General features: G+C 45.0%; 1 protein-coding gene and 1 long non-coding RNA gene across 3 annotated transcripts in view; one reads left to right on the top strand and one right to left on the bottom strand.

Annotated features, from left to right (window-relative positions):
* The window catches only part of Prkce (protein kinase C epsilon), a 482,657-nt gene that overhangs the window by 353,732 nt on the left and 106,366 nt on the right, over positions 1-22,559 (top strand). The window lies entirely within an intron of this gene.
* Positions 16,407-22,221, bottom strand: LOC132648677 (uncharacterized). Its single transcript, XR_009587088.1, has 3 exons — positions 21,934-22,221; positions 17,574-17,829; positions 16,407-16,762 (listed from the first exon to the last, which is right to left on the bottom strand). It is a non-coding gene; the product is annotated as an uncharacterized LOC132648677 (long non-coding RNA).

Raw genomic sequence — 22,559 nt, 5'->3', positions numbered from 1 at the left:
GGCCTTGAACTCACAGTGATCCACCTACCTCTGCCTCCCGAGTGCTGGGATTAAAGGTGTGCGCCACCATGCTCAGCTGTGCTCGCTGATTTCTTAATGTCCTTCCCTCTCACTGCTGTTTTCACTATATCCCATAGGTTTCGATATGCTGTACTTTCATTTTTATTTGATTCTAGGATTTGTTTTTATTTCGCTCTTGATTTCTTCAAGGACCCAATTTTTATTCCATAGCGTATTGTTCAATCTCCATGAATTTGTGTATGTTCTAGAATCTCCCCTACTGTTGTTTGGGATCAGGTGGAGTACAGGACTCTTCCCTGTATTTGTTGGTACTTCCTTTGTGTCCTAACAGACAGTCTGCTTTAGAGAAAGCTTTATGCACTGTTGAGAACGTGCATTCTGATGCATTTGGAGGGATGTTCTGTGGGCATGCATCTGTTAAGTCCATCTGATCAATGGTGCCATTCTAATGTTTCTAATTCTTGTAGTGGACAATCTGTCAGTTGGTGAGACTGGCATGCTGAAGATCTCCCACTGCCATAGTGCTGGGCTTAGTCTATGCTTTTACATTTAATAGTCCTTGTTTCATGAAATGAGTTGCATCAGGGATATGGTTATACATATTCAGAATTGTAATGTCCTCTTGGTGTGTTGTTCCCCTAGTTTGTATGAATTACCCTATATCTTTCCTCACTAGTTTTGGTTTGATGACTGTTTTGTCAGATACTAGAACAGTAAAACCTACTTATTTCCTAGGTCCATTTACTTAACATGCATTCCCACATCTTACCCTGAGGTAGTTAGTGAGTTAGGTAGTTACTTTTGAAGTAAGGTGAGTTTCTGGAAGGCTGTAACAAATGGATGATTCCTGTTTTTTCTTTCTTTCTTTCTTTCTTTCTTTCTTTCTTTCTTTCTTTCTTTATCTTATAGTTTGTGTCTTTTTATTGGGGAATGAGACCATTGATATTCAGAGCTATTATTGAAGTTGTTTATTGATTCCTGCCATTTTGTTGACTTTGCAGTGTTTGGGATTTTTCCCCCTTCTTCCTCTCTTGCTATTATTCTAGTGTGGTTTATTATTTCCTGTGGCCTCATGGGTGGATTTGTTTTTCTCTTCAGTCTGAAGGATTCCTTCAAGTATCTTCTATACAGCTGGCTTAGTCGTCACAAATTCCTTTAGCCTATTTTTATCATGGAAAGTTTTTATTTTTCCTTCAGTTATAACCTAGAACTTTGCTGGGTACAGTGGCCTGGGTTGGCAGTTATTATCCTTCTGACCTGGAAATACGTCTGCCCAGGTCCTCATGGATTTTAAAGTTTCCATTGAATAATCTATCGTTATTCTTATGGCCCTGCTTTTATCTATGGCTTGGTACTTCTCTCTTACTGCTTTCAATATACTTCCTTCATTCTGTATAGTCAGCATTGTAATTGTAATGTGAAGAGGGGAAGCTCTCTTCTGCTCTTCTCAGTTTGGCATCTCTTTTTCTAACTCTGGGAAATTTTCTGTTAATGTTCTTATAAGAATATTACCTATGCTTCTATATTCTGTTAGACACACAGACATATAGATATATAGTACCTGTTATCCTTGGGTTTCACGATGGTGCCTGTATCTGTATAGGTGTTTCTGGTGTCTTCCTTCTGTTTTAGCCTTCTCCCTCTTTGATTGCTCCAGTTCCTGTACATTGTTTTCAAGATCAGGGCTCTGTCTGCTCCTTGGGACTTCCATGAGATTGTTAATTTTTCCAGGCAGTTCCTAGGCCTCGCACTCCACCGGGACTGGTCCGGCCCTGCAGATGGCTGGGTGTACAGGAGGACCACCACTTCCTTAGAGTCTCTGCTCTCTCCTGGATAGCTTTTTTGTTGTTTTCTTGAAAACAGGATCTTACTATGTAGCCCTGGCTGGTCTAGAACTCACAGAGATCTGCCTGCTTTCTGAATTAAAAGCCTGTGCCTCTGTGCCAGGCCCTGGGCAGCTGTATTAGGCAGGCAGGCCTGCACACAGAGGCCTTCCAGCTGGCTTACAGTTCTCAGTTTCCTTGCCTGCTTCCCTGAATGTCTCTCCCCTGGCTAAGTCTGCTACGGTCCTGTCCCTTGTAGGGTAAGTGCTTCTGGGTGTCATCTTCACTGCTTTCTCTCACTGAGAGTCACTGGGGAGGCTTCTGGTTGGCCATTTTGCCCAGAAGTCTCCAGGCATCAACTTCTTATCCCTTAATAATATTCCTTATTCCTTAATAACGAGGAACCTGAAGTGCAGAGACATTCATTTCCCATTCATTCAAGGCTACGCAGCAGGTTGCACTTCTTGAGTCTTCCTCCAGTATTTTCCTTCTGTCAAATACTGCCTCAGCCTTTGCCAGTTGAGGGTGGGTACCCTTGTGTAGGGGGAGGGAAAAAAAACTTCAATTCCTAGGGAAACCCATCCCCAATTTAAAAATCTCTGTGATTCCAAATGGCCACAGAATCCCAGGTTTGAGTATGTCCCTTTGAGATCTGCCACCGGAGTTTCAGTCAGAGCTGAAATTCTGGGCTAGGGGCGTATTTAGCTCAGTGGTTATATATCAGCTTATCCAGCTCACACTTGCCTTGTATCAGACCTAGCAGACCCTTCCCCGGTCCCACCGACTCCCTGGAGCTGTCATTTCTTTTGCACATCTACTAAGTAGAAAGTTCTTTGAGGGCTTCCATCAAGGTTGGCTTCCCTCTGACTTGCTCTCTCAGTCCATATTATGCTCTTCAGAACGAGACTCAATACATCTGATTGTTGTGTGCCAATTGTCCATGGTTCATGGAGCTCACATGAGTGCGACAGGAGTCAGGAGCTCACATGAGTGCAGCAGGAGTCAGGAGCTCACATGAGTGCGACAGGAGTCAGGAGCTCACATGAGTGCGACAGGAGTCAGGAGCTCACATGAGTGCCGCAGGAGTCAGGAGCTCACATGAGTGTGAAAGGAGTCAGGAGCGCACGGTTTTGGGCTTGACTCTGGGCCCTCCAAGTGCACATCAAACATTAGGCCTCAGTTTGCTCAGCCAGAAAATGGAAATAAGTGATTTACAGATGTGACCCAGGCATGCCAAGTTAGTAGGAGGCCCAGCCTGCTGCTTGCTTGTACTGAACATGAGATCTTTTCATGGACCATCTTTGCTATTAATATCTCTGGGTCCTGGCCTTTAACCTTTGTTGTCTTTTCCCCACTACATCGCTTCCCTGTCAGACTTTTATGTCTTCCTTATAGAGACTTTCCGTTCTGGTCTTGACTTCCCATATGTCATCTGCAGGGTTTATGTGGTCCCTGCCCCAAGCCCTTTCCTCCTTCCTTTCTCAAAAGGTATTGTGCTAAGACAAAAACTGGCAGCAGTTTCTGAGTTTAAGTGTTTCTAGTTTTAGGTCTTTTTCTCCCCCTTCCTGAACCTATTCATTGAGAGCCTTCTTCCAGCCAGGCCTGGTGTCGCCCACCTTTAATCCCAGTACTTGGGAGCCTGAGGCAGGAGGGTTGTTATGAGTTCTGTGCCATTCTACACTACAGAGTGAGTTTCTGTCTTGAAAACAGAGAGGAAAAGGATGATGAAGAGGAGTGAGAATATTGTGGAGGGAGAAAAGAGAAAGGGAGTGAGAAAAGCAGGGAGAGAGGACCTTGGTGGGGGGGAAAGAGAGGGATGCAGTAGAGACAGGGGATTCAGAGCTTGGACTTTGGAATCATGTCACCCGGTTCAGGGTCTTAGCTGGCCCCACCACTGAGTCTCTGTTTCCTGACCCCTTAAGAAGAGGTATTTTTATTATCTCTTCATTTCTAAGATTTATTATTTATTTACATGTGTTTGTGTGTGAGTCTGTGTTTGTGTGTGCATGTTCACATTAGAGCTCATAGAAACCAGAAGAGAACAGCAGACCTCCAGAGCCTGGGTGGCAGGAACTGAGCTCCTTCCTGTCTTCTAACAAAACAAGTGCTCTCTTGCTCACTCCTAGCTGTGGGCCATCTACCCTGTCCTGTGTGTTGTCTCTTTAACATATTGCTTGTAAGGACCAAGGCACAGAAATCACAGTGACATTACTTCCTTTCCCCAAATCCACTTCATTTGGGGGCCAGACAAAATGGGAAACATTGTTACAGCTATCTTGGGAGCACAGAGTGACCTCCCCACCAGGTTCCCCTGAAATTCTAAGCTCCTTTCATTGTAGTTTAAAATTATTGCTATAGAGCACTGCAAAACAGAGCAAGACTTGGAATAAGGAAACGGAGACCCCCTTTAAAGCCTTTGCTGGATGAGCCAGTGATCTGGCTTTTTGTTCTGCCTCAGTTTATGTTTCTTACTTGAACTGTGGACGGCACCTCAGGGAATCACAGGATGCAGACAAGGCTGACAGGAGGGCCTGTACTGGCAGCTTCTGGCAGCTCTTTAAAGAGGACACAAATGTCCAGGATGTAGTAGCCATGGCAGATCAGACAAGAGGCGCTCAGTGGCCCCAACATCTATCCAGCCCATAGACACCTAGGAGAGGATCCAGGTACTCTATGGGTAAGGGTAGAATGAAATGTTTCTAGAAAATCCAAGTCAGTGTTTAGGATGCTACATATTTGTTTGCTCAAACCAAACTTCAGCCCAAAACGGTGGAAAATAGGAATTTTACATCCCAGAAATCCAACTGGGAGACAAGAGGTAGTAGGGAAGGGGGAAGTGAGAATTACTACAAATGAAAAAATCTAGTAAAGATGTTCATAGAGACTGTTCACCACAGCAACTGAATTCAGCTGGTTTTCTAAGTGTCTCTAATTCCGTGGGTTGGGTCACACTGACTAACCCAGCAAGCACTTAAAATGATAGGTGCAAATAAAAGTGTTATTCTCTCGGTCTTCTTTTGGCCAGAAGAATGTTTTGCCTCAACAGAGGCCTCAGCCCTGAGTACTTTGGTCATTCAGGATGAGTCTCATCATGTACCTCATTTAAGGAGCCAGTAGCAACCCGACCAGCCAATGCAGCACAGAGTATCCCAAGGTCTGTTTGAGAAAATGACATCTTTAAGGTCATCGGGATTCAAGGAGATCGGCGTTCACGGAGACTTTGCAAAGATAAGCAATTCTGCTCACTTTCCAAGCAAATCTGAGAGGCCATTCATCCTTGGCTATTTCCCCCAGTGACCCCTTTTGGCATTCTCAAACACCTGCGCTTGGTCAGGGCCGCCTGCTGCCGCTTGTGTTTTCCTTCTTAAGGCAGCATCTGAATTATTACTCTGAAGTAAAATTGTCAGAGTTGTTGAACATTCAGAGCACAGGCAAAAGTGTTTCTGATGGCTGTGTGATATTTCTTTCTTGTTTTCTGTTCAAGGTTAGATGTTTGCAATATTACCATATAAAGGAAGGAAACATTCAAAGTGAATAAATTGAGTGTTAGTTACTCTGGGTTTTGTTTGTTTGGTTGGTTGGTTTTGGTTTGAGTCTTGCAGCCCTTAATGGTTTGGAACTTGCTATGCAGACAAGGCAGGCTTTGAGATGGCATGAGATCCACCTGCTTCTTCCTCCTGTGTGCTGGGATTAAATGTATGTGCTGCCACCAAACAGCATATTCCATATTTTATTAAGGAATATGGGAGCATTTCTTTGACTCATAATTTGAAAGAAGGTGCATTTGGTCCAATATATATTTTCTCTGGAGAACAATCTTTTATTACAGAACTGTATCCTCCGTCCCCCAGTTCCCCTACAGCCTTGTCCTGTGACTTGGGAAGTCACCTGTCTGGCCCTTCATGAGCATTACCCAGACAGCCCAAGAGCCTGCCACACTGCAGCATTGCTGGTGCCCAACAAACCTTTCACGATACCTGTTGTAGATGAGCCTGGAGTGGGTCTCAGCATTTCCATGCCCCAGGTGACCACACACTCACAGAAACTGAGTGACATTTTGAGGGAGATGGGCAAAGCCAGGGAAGAGCAATGGTATTCACTTGTGTTAGGCAAACAAAGAAGGCTTTGCTTGCCATGTCCCTGATGGCCACTGTGGCAGACGATTCAGAGCCAGAAGAACTCCTTGTGCCCATCATACCGCCCTCCATCATCCTCACTACTCTTTCCTTGCTGTTCATCCCAGGGACCCAAGAAAATACAAATAGCCCTGTCAGTCTTGCAATCAGGCTGAAGGCTGGTTGGTTGGTTTCTGTAATGATTTCCTCTCCTTTTTTTTTTTTAATTTTAAAATTTAGTTTGTTTTATTGTCTCCGATTCCTCCATGGTCAATGTTATTGTGGTTAGCCCAGTGTCTTAGAAATGTGCTTTCAGTCAGTTTACGGAAATTGAATCATTCCTTAAAATGGTGCCTGCAGAAGGGCTGGCGTGTAGCTCAGTAGTGGGGCATGTGGTTAGTGTGGCAAGGTCCTGGGTTTGATCTAGGGGGATTAACTTGGAGATGGGGAACGGCTCAGTGGTACAGCATTTGTTCAGTATGCCTGAGGGCCTGGGTTTGATTCCCAGCATGACTGAAAAAAAGTGCTAAGGAGATCTTCAGTAACTGAAATTATAATGGGGAATGCCTCCTTGGCACCCATCAGGATTCATAAAGTGGAGTTTTGGATTCTTCCTTCTGGCTGGTGGGGAAAATCAGGACTGGCATTCAGGTTCCTGGAGCTCAGCACAGTGCTGGCTTTCCTAAGTACCCCATCAACACCTTTCCGTCATTCAGTCGTCAGTTAGATATTCCTTGCTGTCCTGCTTAAGAGTCAAGTGCTGTTGAGTGCTGGGGTTGAAAAGCTACACATGGCTCCTGCTGGAGACAAGATGGAAGGCAGGGCGTGAGAGCCAGGGAGCATGCTGTGGTCTCCCTGTGGGCACTTCCTGGCACATCCAGTCAAGCCTCTTCCTGCAAAGGTTCTCCTCAGCAAACCACGAGAGGTCGTGTGTCACGAGTGTCCCACTGGGTTTCTACAGCTGTGCCTGGGAGTTAGACACTGGATGCAAACTGGAGACTGAGTGGTAAAGGGGAAAACAGGACAGGATGGTGCTGGGATTCTTTGAGACCCACTGCAATCTTTTCCTTAGCTGTAGCTCGCCGTCCCCTTCCACCCCCAACTATTGTTCTTTTAATTTCCTGTGTCCTTTTCATTAAAATTGAAGGATAAAAGTAGTTTATTGATTCCTATGTTGTGCACTTAAACAAAAACACATAGATATTCAAGCAGTTTTTCCATTTTACTAGATAGATTCTTAGCAATCACATTAAGATTGCCCAGTGGAGAACGTGAACATTTTTCTATGGACATTACCAAGTATCTTGCAGTTAGCCATTTCAGCCACTAGATGGCGAGAGTAATTGGAAAGGCAAGTGCTCGTGAGTAACTCCTCCAGGGCCAGGCAGAGGAGACCTAAAACGGTTTAACTTAGCAAAGTGAGCAAACCTGCGCCATTCTCAAGGGAGACATTCTAGAGCTTCTGATTTCCAATACTGGCAGATACTTTCCTTCAGGTACAAAATTCTAAATTCAGACAGGAAGAAATAGCCCTCCAGTAGGAGGGCTGTCTCTTTCGAAAACTAAACCCAGAGAAGCTTGCCAGTGTTTGTTCCTACTTGATATTGTCTGTTTTACCTCTGAAATGCAGACAACTGAAACAATTTCTGGGCTCCTGAGCAGACTTCAGTCTCTGAGGCTTCTCTCTAAACCCCACCTGGTGGAGGAAATAGCTCCTCATTGGAAAGAGCTATCTGAGGCCCGGCGAAACAGGCCAAGTTTGTTTGTTTGTCCTCTTCTATTTTAAATAGACGCCCAGCATGCCCCCAGGACAGAGGGTGCAGCCACTGTGGTCAACTCGAAAATGGACAGGAAAGGATTCGTCAAGTGTTTGGTCAGACGGAGGCTCCACTCCGTTCTCTCTATCAGGGATTCCTGTTCTGTCTAAACAGGAGCAACATTTTTCTATCAAACTCACACTAGGACTCATTAGGGAATCCAGGAGGAGGGCAGGACATACATTTTTAACGACTTCACAGAATCTCCCTTCCTCTGTGAATAACTGTCCCAGGCAGAGTCCTCAGATTCTCCACTGGCTAATGACGTTGTATTGTCTATGAGAATCACTAAGTGCCACTGAGAAATGCAGTCTCTCTCATTCCTCTGACAGCTGAAGCTGCCTAAATGCACTCACATGAGTTTCCCTTAGTGATGCATTCCTCTCTACTCACTGGTAGCCACGAATTAATCAGATTTCTTTGTACGGATGCTTTCTTTAATTGTGGTATTTGGTGATAGTGGAAGAGCAGCCCTAGCAAACAATGGTTTAAAGCTAGCCCAAGGGATTCAGATCAACATCAGCAGTCTACACCTGAAGCAAGATCTGGCCTAATGCTGTCGCTTTTCTAGATTAGATAGAAGAAAGAAGGAGACATTTTTCTATAGGTGCTTACGCAGTGGTTTTGACTACAGTTCAAACAGTGGAGACTAGAAAATGTCAGATTGGCCTAAAACTGGTGACATAAATGATGTTAGAAGGCAGTGCTGTGTTTACAATGTCAATAGAATAGCTTTTACTTGTTGTTTAATAATGTCATACATGTAAACAATGTGTCTTGATCATCTGCACTGCCAGTGCCCCCTCCAGGAGCATCCCAACACCTTCCCTACTTCATGTAGCTTTTTATGACTTCTTTTTATTATTTTAGTTACGTGCATGTGTGCCCACAGAAGTCAGAGGTAGGAGGTCTCTCTGGAGATGGGATTACAGTTGTAAGCCACGGGATGTGGGTGCTGGGAATCGAACTCAGGTCTTCAGGAAGAGCAGTTAACCGCTGAACCAGCCCTCATGTACCTTCTGAAGAGATTTGTTTATTTTCCGTTATGTGTTTATTTTGCCTGCATGTATGTCTGTGTACGGCCTGTTCCTCTGGTGTCTTCAGAGGTCAGAAGAGGGTGTGGGATCCCCTGGAAGCAGAGTTGTTACAGATGATTGTGATTCTCCTTGTGGGTTCTGGGACACGAACACACATCCTCTACAGTAGCTGCAAGTGCTGTTAACCACTGGACCATGTCTTCGGCCCCTCCGCCCTCTTTGTTATTGTTGTAATCCACAAATGCAGGCTCTTCCTGTGAGTTCCTTAGTTTGGTTTGATATTCTGCTTCATCTTCACATGTATCTGTCTCATGGCTTGGGCTGTGGGCATTGCCATTACCTGTGGACATGGGGAGAAGGGCTAGGGCCATTGCTGATACTCCTGAGACCGTTAGCTCTACACTTCATTTTCAACCAAAATATGAAGGGAAAAAGTGGCAACGTATCTTGTAAACCTGCAAGACCATTGCTTGAATTTATGTGACCCTTAGACATTCTTGATCTTTCCAAATTTTCTATCTAAATTCTACCCAGCTTCGGAGCTGGGATTAAATGTTTTATGGTCATAATTCTTCAAACTGTTCTTATTTAAACAGGTTTTTTTTTTAAATGAAGGAGAGTAGTAACATAGATCCTGAATGATGTGGAGCTAAGAGATAGCCAGTGAGCTGGGTCTGTAGAGTTGCTGGAATGGCTTGCCTGGCATGCAGGAGCCTCGATTCTATCCAAAATATCACACATCTCCTCTCCCTGGCTAATTTTTAAAGGTGTCTATTAAGAAAGAAAAATGGGAGCGATGGCTGTTTGAACCCTGCACCTTGAAAGAATGCTGTCTGTCTAGTGTCCTAGGGTCAGATAGAAGTGGGTAGCTACGCAAGTCCTCCAAGAATCGCAGTGCCAAACGGTGGTGTAGGCCTGTCATGTTTTCTCACATTCTTTGGAAATTCCTTATTTCCCAACAAGGAGAAGCAGGTATCACTAATGCGATCACTCTCTGAGACTCCTCTAACAGCATGGCCACCTCTCTTGTCCCCTTAAGCTCTTGTTTTGGAAGATGAACACCACCAAGCTGGTGACAGACGTCCTAATTCTCTCCATCAGAACGGGAGAAGGCAGCTTGCGTGTGGGGAGCTCGCAGTACAGGGCACGTGTGCTATTAAGTGTGGGGGCAATGGCTTGTCAGACATCAGCAGAATTCCTTTCATTTTCCTACTCCAGAATGAGATGCTTCTGTTGGGTCTTTATCTGCAAGGTCAAGATCTTGTTTCGTGGAGTGCTTTTGAGACAAGGTTCTCAATGTGTAGCCTGGCTGGCCAGGACCTCACAGAGATCTACCTGTCTCTAACTTTGGGATGCTGGGATTAAAAGTGTGTTCCACCATACCTGCCCTTCCCCTTTGGTCAGTGAGCAAGACAAATAAAATAATGCCTCTGCTCTCTGAGACTGTTCTATTTGTTTACATGTATATAATTATATATATGTATGTATGTATGTGTTTGTGTGTGTGTATATATATATATATATAATTGTGTGTTTGTGTGTGTGTGTGTGTGTGTGTGTGTTGTCTTTGGAGGCCAGAAGAGAGCATCAGATTCCCTGGAGCTGGGGTTGCAGGCAGCAGTAAGCTTCCCCATGTAAAATGTAGATGCTGGGAACTGAACTCAGGTCCTCCAAAAGAGAAACAAGTGCTCTTTACGCCTGAGCTATTTCTCTGCCCCTTAAAGGACCAGAGATATTTGTGAAAGCCAGCACGCAAGAAGGAAGAAATTAAACCATTTTTAAACAGGAAAGTTAGCATAAAATAACCATATTGTATTTCCAATCCACAGATGATTGTAGACATTTTGAGTCCTATTGCTGGTTTCAGGAAAATATTCTCCCAAGTTTAGAAACTGGGGCATACCAAGTGATTGATGCTTTCGCTGGCCCCACTATCTGGAAAGCTTACTTGCTCTTGCCTTATACCGTTCGAGCGGTGGCCTTGAGTGTGCTTTAAGACCGTTGGCTTCCTCCTTGCCTAGCTGTCTGCAAAGGTCCAGTGCTTTCTCCCGATTCTGCTGTTGTGCAGCATTCCAAAGGGCTAGGCGATGATGGCCCAGCCCTCATTCAGACTTTGGCCTTTCCCTGGGGAGAATGGGGTAGCAGGCTCTGACCTAGAGGGGGGACGTAGAAGAGGGGAGGGCCTTCAGGGCTGTGGAATGAGGAGATGGCTTCTATAACATCAGGTCCAGAGGAAGCATTTGCAGACTTCCTCTCCCTGTTCTTGCTGGGTCTGTTGCTCTTCGCCAACACACCCATGAGAATGCTAGTGTAGCTACAGCCACCTCAAGTAACGGAGGACTAGGGACCAGCTATGCCATCTGTCTTATGCCACATATTTGCCCTTCACCTTCTTTCCCTTCCTTTCTTTCTCCTCAAATTTATGAATGGGAATAGTTAAGGAAGGGTAGAAGTGGCTAAGAGCTTCCTGCTGGCTTTGAACTTGCCGGGGGAAGAAGCCTGGCGACCATGGACTTCAGTTAAGAACTCTAGACATACAGTCGTCGGGGACCTTATATTACCCGTTACATTTTGTTCAAATGAACTGTGAGAATAAGTTATGTCAAGGACGCAGGGTAAAGTTTATGGACTCATCCGACTGTGCCTCTCATAAATTCCCCATTTGGATGACCACAGCAGGGCAGAAGTTTCTCTCTGTGCTGGTAAGCTGCAGGCAACTGTTGTCACTGGCTGACCTTTGAGTTCTGAGTCCGTGGGAACCACATCCCAGCCTTCATTGATGGGTGGAAGAGTTAGTTCTGTGGCGAGGTCTGTCTCTGACTTAGAGGGAAGCACTTGTGAGATTTTTGTTTTGGTCAGTGCTTTTGCTATTTTGACCAACCTGGCAGTATTTTATCTCATTCGAACAGAGAGCCATGAGAAAAGACAGCTGCCAGTGGTTGATTTTGGTTCTGTGGAATACATACATGCACTGCTTCTCTACATGGTCAAGAGTCAGAACTACTATAAATTGCTGTCAGCTGGACAGTCTGAGGAACCTACCATGATTTAAAAAAAAAAAAGATGAGTAATGTTTAATTACCTTACTTGTAAAATAGGTGGATGTTACTGACGTGCTGAAGAATGTTGGCTCTTAAATTATTTAAAAATGTATGCATTTGGCTTAGTTTTCAATTGTCAAAGCAATATATTTTTTTCAGAAGATAAATTTCCACTTGGTCTTTAATACTACTGTATTGGGGATGGGGGTACATAGGATGAGTTTGAAGTCCTAGGTTCGGCCACCATTCCTGAAAGAATAGCAGGGGTATATCATCACACTGTACTTGAATAAATGTCAGACAACTGATGCGCACTATGAGTTCATCACAACTGTTTGGTTGGAGTAATGAGGGCAGAGTGGTGCTCAAAGCATCAGTTTAAAGCTGAGAGAAGCAGCCTGAATGGCATCTGAGAGTTCTCCCTGCCAGGCTGAGGAGACTGAGCCCAAGGCCATGAGGTCTGTGTGCTGGCCTGGGCTTCGCTGCTGGAAGTCTTGTCTTTTCTCCCTCTTCTGGGTATTTGTGTGTGGGCCCAGCTGACCTAGGGGATGTGAAGGATAGCTGTGTCCTCATGCTCTGAGAAAAAGATGGGGAATGGGCATCATTGTGGAGGCATTCTGCTGGCATCTAGCAGACGCTCCACAATGCCTGCTAAAGTCTGGTATTCACAAGCCATAGTCAAAACTTCCAGTTAGTTTAAAGCAGATCTTGGAGGTCCAAGGTAGAGGAGTTGCTCTTCTCTAATAAGCCAGTTAACCTGATAATGACGTAGCTGTCTTCCTGACATGGCAGACAAACCATGCAATTCAAGGTAAAGGGAACAGTCAAAATCGCATGCACCTTGGAAACAAGCCAGCTTCTCATGTGCTTGCTCAGTCTCCTCACACTGAATGCTCCTAGGTGAGGATTGAAAACAAACAAACAAACAAACAAAAACACTTCTTACACAATTCCATAGTAGAAAGGAGAGTTTCCACACTGCTCAACAGTCCTGCCCTCAACTAAAGAAAGCCGCAGCAGACAACTAGAAAAGCTTCAGTGGCTCGCCTCCCCCTTAATACTGTTCATGGGTAGGTAGCACGCTGCTATGTGCTGCTATGATCAAACACACTGACTGGAGGGAATTTGAGAAGAGAAGGGTTTATTTTAGCATATAGGTCACAGCCCATCACTCAGGGAAGCCAAGGCAGGAACTCAAAGCAGGGGAAACATGGAGGGAGGGATTAGAGCAGAGTCCATGGAGCCTTGCTCTCTTTCAGCCCAAGCCCAGCTGCCTAGGGATGGTACCACCCACAGTGGGCTAGGCCCTTCTACATCAGCAATCAAGAAACTGCCCTACAGATATGCCCATGGGCCAGCCTAATAGCGGCAATTCCTCTACTGAGGTTCCCTACCCCCAAGTATCACGTTGACAGTAAAACTTACCAGGGCAGTTAGGCGCAGCCTTTAGGATTTTTTTTTTCTTTCTTTTTTAAAAAAGAAAGGTCATGCAAGAGTAGAAAACTTAGTCCAAATCAAGAATGAAGAGAAGCCATTTGTCTGGGTGAACCCATTGAGGAATCAGTCATTTACACTGTGAGTGTGTCCATTCTGCTGGTAAAGGCTTCAGAAGGACACAGGAAGGGCTCTCAGAGTCAAGAACTTGATACGTTACTGCACTGGGTGTCTAGGAAATGGTGTTCACTTGCATTGGTAACTCAGCATCAGCTGAGTAAAGAGACGGTAAACACATAAGTTGGTAACTCGAATTGGTAATAGTTTGTAGGTTGGTTATTACATATAAAAAACTGAGAAAACCCATTTGGAAAACAGAAAGGCAAAAAACCACCACCAGATTAAATGACCATGACTGATATCAGGATATAAGGTATGGCATAAGGTTTGGTGGGCACAGAGTGGGTGTAATAATCAGATGGGTAGTTACGGTATCTCCATAGATTGAGAAAAAGGAAACTTGCCTCAGGGCTGCTTTTGTTTGAAACTGACATAACCAAGAGGAGAAGGAAAGTGTTCCGAAGCTTGTGGAAAGGAGGGCTTGGGGTACCTCCTGGGCCCTTCAGAAGCACCAATAGCAATTGGTAGTTGTGATGGGGCTGGGCTATCAGCTCCACTCAGGAGTTCTGAGAGATCAGAGGGAATTTTTTAAGTTGAAATCTTAGGTTAACATACAAAGTAATGAAGTTCACTTGGGCCTTCCTAGATCTCTGTCGTTATTCTCTGTTCTAATTCGTCCCCCTTCCCCATGTCCCTCCTCCACACCTGCTTCTTCCCGGATTGCAGTTTAGTTTACTATCAGACTGGGGGTGGTGATACCAAGCCACAACTTTTAAAGTGTGAGCCCTACTTGAGAACATCGCAGTGTCAGGGAGCTGGTTAGAGAGGCAGGATTTTAGCGTTCAGTCTAGACATACAGACTGGGGATTTGGATGCAGTTTCCAGAATCTGGTTCCGGAAGGTTCCCATTGGAGTTGTCTGTGTGCTGAAGTTTGGAAAGCACCGTGGCTGATCAGTTGGGTTTTGCTCTCAGTGACTGTGGAGAAGGAGACCTTGCGGGATGTCTCCTTGGGGGAGTGTCGTTGACTTGGCAGCCTTTTCTCCCTTTTCATTCACCTGCTTGCAACATGGATTCTCTTCACTGCCCATGACCTACTGTTGCCGAAGCCCTTTCACTGTTGCCAGAAGTCGTCTCTGAAGCTTGACCAGAAACCCTGGCTAGATCGGGATGGCCATGCCTTTATGCTGTATGTCTACAAGAAGGGTGTTGGGTTTTTGTTGTTATTTTGTTTTATGTTTAGTATGTGCTTTGTGGAAAAATATTGAAATCAAACAAAAACAGACACCAACAGTGGTGCTTATAATTTAAAACACAAAACATATTTGTATGCTTGATGGCCTCTTAAAAATCAATTTTTACTGTTTTTGAAACACTTCGTTTTATCTAGCATCTGTCATAAAATTTAGATTTCTCTTGACATCCATGCTCCAGCTATAAAAACAATGTGAGTGGAGTAAAATAACTTAAAATTGAGCCCTATACACATACTCCCTACCCTTGGGCCCACACACGTTAATTTTGGATATTTAAATGTGACCTTTATTGATAGTTTTGTTGAATGGCGTTGAGGGTGCTTCCTGGTGTGAGGGAAAGGGCTAAGGCTCTGAAACACATAGTTCTGGCTGATCTGCTTGCTTAGCTTCCTGGCCTTAGGCATATCAAGCAACAACTCTGTATCTTGAGGTAAAATGTTACAATGTAGATCTTAAAGGTAGATGTTAACCTTTGCTTATTAACTGTTTCCCCATTTTCCTTGGGTTAGAATTTCAAAGATAGAAAGAAAAAAGAGTCAAAGAAGGCTTGTTTCCAAACAAGGGGTCTCCCCTTTGTTGGCAGACCACATGAAATGCAGGAATGTCTGTGTCTTGTTGCTTTGCTTCAGATGGACTAGCGAGACCCTAATAATTTTAGCTTCATTGTCCTTGTCAACCCCATCTTCCCCTCTCACACCTTTCCTAACAACTAATAAGATGCCATCTTTAGTGTAGACCTCTTATTACCCTGGGGCCTCTCATTCTTGCAAGTAGACTTTTTGAAAGCCCTCCATTAAGTACAAGCTAATTGACTTGAACTTTGTGTATGCCCAAGCTCCACACAGCTACAGAATGACAGATTGGGAGTGAGAGTTCAGAGCTCATATTTTCCTGTTCTGTTTTTAATGAGCCAGGCACCTACCATAAAGATAACCTATTTGAAAATTCTCTTTCAGCATCTAGTTGAATCTCCGTTTCATGGGTGGGGAAATCAGTACTGAGTCTGCCGAGTTCATGCAAGTCAGAATGTAGCAAAGCATGCCTTGAACCCAGCAGTCTGCAGCTGGAAGGGGATTTGGACCTCTACACCACAGAGTGTAGAGATGAGGGCAGGGAAAAGCTGTCAGGGAAAAAAAATGGTGAACTCTGGTGTAGAGAAGGCTGCCAGCAGGTATGACTACAGTCAGGCTATAGGCTGCTCAGCTTAGGTTTCCATGCCTAAACTCGTGGTACTAGAGAATGGATTTGTGCATTGGGAGAGACCAGCCTCCTATCTGAGTTGTCAGCCTGGAGTCCACACCAAAGCTTCAACCCTTTCCTGAAACTCACCTGTTCCATCTCCATCACCCCTCTCCCGAGAGCTATGAACAAAAGGCCTGTGCACAAATTAAACACAGGCTGTTTTTGTTCTGTCTCTGCATGTACCCATGCCTGCTTAGTGCAGACACATGGTGCTGACTGGAGTCCATTCTCGTATATTTTAAATAAACACATTCAGGAATCCAGCACCTCCTTCCACTAACACAAGAATGGCTCTGCAACTCTCTGCAGAAGTTCTGTGCTATTACATCAAATATTTACAGCGTTCTCTTACGGCACTGCTCAGTGCTCAGAGCAAATCTGAGTGGGCATGCAGAGATCAGAGTACTTCATTGCTGAAAAGCCCCAGTTGATGCTCTGCCTGAGAATACCAGTAGAATGTTACGGAAATGTTCTTCTGCACACACACAGCCAACAGCCTTGCCATTGAGTTCTAAAACACTGTCACAAAGTGTTCAGAATCCACAGGATTGAGTTGTATGTGCACATCATGTATTAGGTCCAAGCTGGCAATTTCTCACATTAGCACACTTTAATTTCAGCTCTATTCAAGCAGACACCACATGAAAGGGAACCGAGCAGATTGGAGATGTCAGGTTTACTCTCTTGCTTTCATGAAGTGGTTTCTTTGGTTTGAGGCAGCCAAGCAAATGAATCCAGCAACATTGTCTAGAGCACTAAAAAGCAGGCTGGAGATGAGACCCAGGTTAACGTCAAACCACAGCTATCATGCCTTGGGAAGAACCGCAGGCCTTTGATTTGATTTCTGTGTCCTTACAGCTGTAGAAACACAATACACAATGGCATCAGTTACACAACAAGTGCTTTATGAAGGCACCCTGAGATAGTGTGAGTGAGCCCAGCATGGTATTAACGATGTTACCAGAGCTTTGCGGTCAAAGCCTGGGCTCTGGCAGTGCTGTTCAGCCTCCAGTCCCCAGTAGAACAGTTAAAGAGACACATTAAAAAAAAAAAAAAAAACAGAGCCAGATTGTTATTTGGTGTGGCCCCGATGGCAAGAGGAACAGATAAAGGGTCCACGACCCCCAGCTCTGTGTTCAGGAGTTCTGACGTGGGATTTAGATTTATATAGAGGGCAACAGATGTGCACTGGCAGCCCTGGGGAGTTGTGGTCCCGCCTCTGGTTTGTCTTGTATGGTGTTCTTATAAGTAGTCGGAATTGTGTGGAATTCACCATTTACCAGCATGGGGCAATTTTAACAATATAGGGTTCATTGTTTCATTGTCTGATGACATAGGCGTCTCTTTAAAGTACTTTTTCTTCTACTGGGATGGCTATAGGGACACAGCCAGGTTCAGGCAATACAGCCCTGGTGGCTCTAGGAGACAGCCCTTACTGTAGAACCTGTACCTTGGAGGACGGTGCCTGTCTGTCACTGTGCCAGCTTAGAAGAACAGTGCATACCACTGTCCAATGATTTATCTTCTAGTTGATTTCACTAACATGTGAAATCATCAGAGGAGAACACAGAATAGGACGAACTAGGATTGCCAAGCCCTGATGTTAGAGAGTGTCCTGGCCCCTGATCAGTCAACTGGTTACTAGCCATTATTATTCACAGGGACCTACCTGAGCATGCATACTCTGGTGGACTCTGACAGAAAGGTCTGGTCTGGTAACCTGTATGCTCCTGAGGCCTTCTGACACTCAGCCAAGTCATCTAGTTCAGCCTCTCCGCAAACAGAGGGTATCTCTGTGAACAGCCCTGATGGATGATTATCCGGCTGAGGTAAGCGCCCTTCACGTTGGAAGGAACTCAGTGTAGAACAAAGCGGCGGGACTCAACGTTGACAAACTGTTGGCACTGTATAAAGACTTTGGTCTGCTGTAACAAAAGAGGCCTTGATTACTTTCTGTTCTGCTCATTGGTCTCAGCATGGCTCGGTAACACAGACAGAATCTCCTTGCAGCATGAAGTCTTTCCAATGATTTAAGAGAGTTCCCCTCAGTAGACCCTTTTATCTGATGGTCCGTGTGTTTATTCAGTTCAGATGCTCAGCCTCTCAGACAGAACTCGCTGAAGCTTGCCGTGCCCTGTTGTTCCTTGTAAGCCATGGCCTCTCTTCACCCTCCCATTTGCCTTCCTCTGTATGAACTTAAGTCTGTCAGTGTCAAACATGGCACCCAGAATGGATACCACACTGGCCACTGCTCTGACCTTCAGAATCCAACAGGGACAGCAGGAGTAGTCTGTATTCATGTCTGTGACCTGCTTCCACTCAGACTCTTCTGAAAATACTCAAAAAAGGCCAAACTGGTGATGCCAGAATGTTCTGTGGCAGATCAGGAATGGAAAGGGTTTGTGTGGTTACAATGACCAAATGTGAATGCACCCTGTGAGAATGAAGAGTTATCAGCCCTATGGCATTGTAAGTCAGGAAACATTTGAGAGAGAGAGAGAGCGTGTGTGGTTTTTAAGATGAGCAGGTAATGGCTGTGTCATTGTTCCTAATATGTACAATCAGCCCTGACTGTCACACCAAGCCAGGGAAGCACGAGGAGGGTTGCTTTCCTCCTCTTTCTGTTGTGATTAACACAACTACAGCCATCTAAGTAGGTTATTGTTCCTTTCCACGACTGAAGGGAAAGATTGATAGACTTCATTGCAGTCAGATTTCCAACCTTGCCTGTCTGTAAAAACAATGCAAGCTATTGAAAATTCCTCTCTAAATAGGACATCCCTTGCAAGACTCAGGGAACATTGTGGAAGATGGGGCAGAAATATTTCCTTTCTAAGAGGGAGAGGAAGAGGGGAGAATTGTGGAATGTTGTGGACATAATCTGGCCATTGCACTCTTGAACTCTGAGCGGCTCTGATCACCTATACAAGACTGGTCCCATCAGCTTCCAATCATGGAATAGGGAGTGGCTCCTAATGCCAAGCCCATCGCTGAGGATTTGTGGGCAGTTCATGCTTGGTAAGGACAAGAGACATTTTTTTTTCTAGTGGAGTACCCGCTGGTAAGCCCGTATTCCTGTAAATAATCCCTCATCCACGCTCTGGTAAACAACCTTAATAACAGTACGAAAGGAAACTAGTTGGGAAGAGCAAAGAGGATCAGTGGGACTGGGGGAGGGTAGAGGGATGTGGATGTGATCAAAATACATTATGTGTGTATATGAAGATGTCATAATCAAACCTATTGCATATAATTAACATATGGTAATCTTAAAAGTGTAGCCTTTATAGAGGGAAAAAAAGTGTGCCCAAGAGCTTGCACATTCTAAGGCTGCTGAGAGCACACTATGCAAGTGACTGGTCAGTAGTTCTGTAGCAGGAACTAGCAAGTGTTGTTTGTGTTTGGTTTGGTTGCCTTTCTCTGAGCTGATTTTAACGTAGATACAGACTCCTCTAATCCTCTGTGTTAGCTAGCAGGATTTCATTGTAGATAGAAGTAAGCAGGCTAGCTGTGGGACAGAGGATTAAGATAGAGAAAGCAGAAACAACAGGCAATAGCAATAAGGACCCAGCCCCAAAGCTGCAGCTGTATTGACAGTGGCATGCAGCTTGTGAGCCTCCTGGAACCCAGGACTCCAGCATGCCTTCTCTGAGTTTTACGTCTTCTGTTGAACGAGGGGATAAGATATATCTTGAGTTTCTGGGGTTATAGTATCAGCCTCCTGACCAGCTCTAGTTCTGTGTGGGGACCATCTCCCATGTCACTGAGCTGGAGGCTGGAGTTACTCATTAAGTATTGCAGAATTTCACTACATAGCCTACAGAGGCTCTACAGATAGGGATTTCTAAGAAGGGGTGCCATGAGTGCCAGCTCTGGCCACTTGGATGTACTGTTGGAACATAGGAAAGCATATGTGAATGGATGAGTTGGATGTAGGATTTTTGGGAGGTAGTCAAAGCTCACAGGCAGAGTGTTGGTAAAAGGCAAGCCCATCGGTAGAACTTGACTGAGCTGAGGAAATGAAGTTAGAACAACCCTTTTCTTCATATGTTTCAAAAGACTTTTAAAGAGCATCCTGTAATTGCTTCACCTTGGCCTCAAACAGTTGATGACTGGCCCTGGAAGGCTCCAGTGCAGCAACTCCCCTTTTCTCCCTTTCTGCTTAAACTGTTTCTTGGTGACATCAAAGAAAGAGTTTGTGTGTGTCTTGCGTAGCATGGGTAGTCCATATCTAGGGATCCAGTTGTACTGCAGAGCGTCACACTTTTAAAAGATGACCAGATCTCCCCATTGGGGACGTGACTGGGCGAGCGTGTGGAAGACTCAGTGCTTTCCTGGAGTCCGAGTGGGTAGCTGGAGACAGAGGACGTCGGCCAGATGCCATGCTTTGTGAGTGCCAATTAATGGAGAAGGCCTCCAGTGGGGTGGAACCAGGAAGAAGCCAGGATGCTGGGAGGAGGCAGCTCAGCTGGGGCATGATGCTAATCAAACAATGGAGGAAAGGAAAGAGCTTCCGTGAAGCAGCACCACACTGTCCTTCGCGGATGGAAGGGTTTCTGTCTAACCTCTTTCTGTCTTCCAAAGAGGAAGCCGGGGACAAGGACACTCCCTTACCGCCTGACCATGGAGGTGGCCTTGCTCCTGGAAGGCATCCCTCTGGTGCCCAGCACTGCTGAGGTGTTTGTAGTTGGGCCTGGTTCATGTGGACCATCGTAGCCTCGGAGAGGGCTGTGTCTATGGGTGTTGATGGTCCCTGTGATTGGGAAGAGTCCTCTGCAACCTTCTCTGTCCACCTTCCACATCCAGCCGGGAGCATGGGAGGGCAGGAGACAGTGATTTGAGGTTGGTTGTGGGGCTAAATGTGGTGCTAGGCAAAGGAGGAAATGTTTATTTGAGTTTTACTAGGTGAGTCAGTTTGGCCCAACTCTAGGTCTCTTTGAACTTGAACTTGAGCTACACCGTTTAAGTTAAATAATCAGAGTTTTAAGCAATTATTACATCTGTCATGCCTGTACCTTCTCAACCAATAGTCTGTAGTGTGAGTGTTTGCCATTTAGGCAGTTCTGGCTGTGTGGAAGTTGTAACAGCGATAATTTTAAAAGGATCTCCTCTTTACCAGAAGTAGGCTTGGTTCCACTCTCTTTGCAGTCTTGTCTATGGACAGGGAAGTACTATTTGTTCTTAAAGAAGTCTCTATTTAGAAAAACATGGATGAAATTGGGGGATGTTATGATAAGTCTAATAAGGCAAGTATAGAAGAAAATACTAAATGACACCACTTACATGATAAATTCAAATTATTCAGACTGGTGAAAGTGGGGAGAAAGACGATGGTTACTAGGGACCAAGGGAGACAGAATTAGGAGTTACTTTCAGCGATGTAAGATGATTACTTCCTAGAGTTTTTCTGTGTGGTATTTACAAATGCTGTATTAGATACTTAAGATTTGACAGAGAGAGGGTGCTTGTGCTCAAACACACACACACAAACACACACACACACACACACACACACACACACACACACACCCCTCTTCAATGTTGATATAACATGGGAAAGAGACAGATTAATTCTTTTTTTTTTTTTTTTTTTGAGACAGAATTGCATGTGGCTCAGATTTGCTTAAACTCACAATGTAGCCAAGGCTGACTTGAACCCCTGATCCTCCTGCCTCCACCTCCCAGTGCTAGGATGCTAGGATTGTGGTTATGCATCACCATCCTTGCCTAACGGTAGAACAACCTAAGCTGCCTTCTTCTATCATACTGCTTCAAAGATGATTCTCCTCAAAGTCAACTTTAATTATGTCACTTCACAACTCAAAAGCTTTTTAGAATTCCAAGTTCCACACTTGTGTTTGAGAACCCTCCCTCACCCCCACCTGCAGCCCGTCTCCACCCGTGTCCTGGTCAGGATTTATACAGTTTTGTGGGCGGCAGGTTTGGGGGATGTTGGAGGGTGGTGTGATTTTTATTGTTTAGTGGGGTCATCCTACCTGCTTTGTTCCCACGTGCGCATTTCTACTCACCTCCATGCTCAGGGCTGTGCTCTCCCTTTCCAGGCCTTCTTCTCCTGCCTCACCCTGTTCAGGACAGGTTTGGTCTTTCTTCCAAACCAGGTGAATCTGAATCAGATCCCATAGCAATGGCCAATTCCATCAGGACATTTGTGTTCTGGAGAACAGGGAAACCAACCTGTCCTGTGACTATTTCCCATAGTGATCCCTGGTAAGGCCTAAGTGAGAAGAATCCAAGAAGATTCAGGTCAGATTCCCAGTTTTCACAACCTGCTCAGATGCTGGAGAGTTACACACAGAATCATCTAGTGTCTGGAACTTCTCTCTGTGGTTTCTTCTGTTGCATTCCAGGCTCCTGGATACCAGAGTCATAACTTATGTAACCTTCTGGCTCCCCGAGACACCTAACTGCAGGCTGAGAACTCAAGAAAGACCGTCTGCGTACATGGCGTAGACCAGTGGTTCTTAAGCTTCTTAATGCTGCTACCCTTTAATACAGTTCCTTGTATTGTGGTGACCCCCAAACCACAAAATTATTTCTTCATAACTGTAATTTTTCCACTGTTACGAATTGTACTGTAAATATCTGTGTTTCCCTGATGGTCTTAGGTGACCCCTGTGAAAGGGTCATTTGATCT

Source organism: Meriones unguiculatus, chromosome 1 (genome assembly GCF_030254825.1).
Source record: "Meriones unguiculatus strain TT.TT164.6M chromosome 1, Bangor_MerUng_6.1, whole genome shotgun sequence".
Taxonomy (NCBI): Eukaryota; Metazoa; Chordata; class Mammalia; order Rodentia; family Muridae; genus Meriones; species Meriones unguiculatus.
Note: the sequence above shows the minus strand (reverse complement) of the source record. Positions and strands in the feature narration are given on the sequence as shown.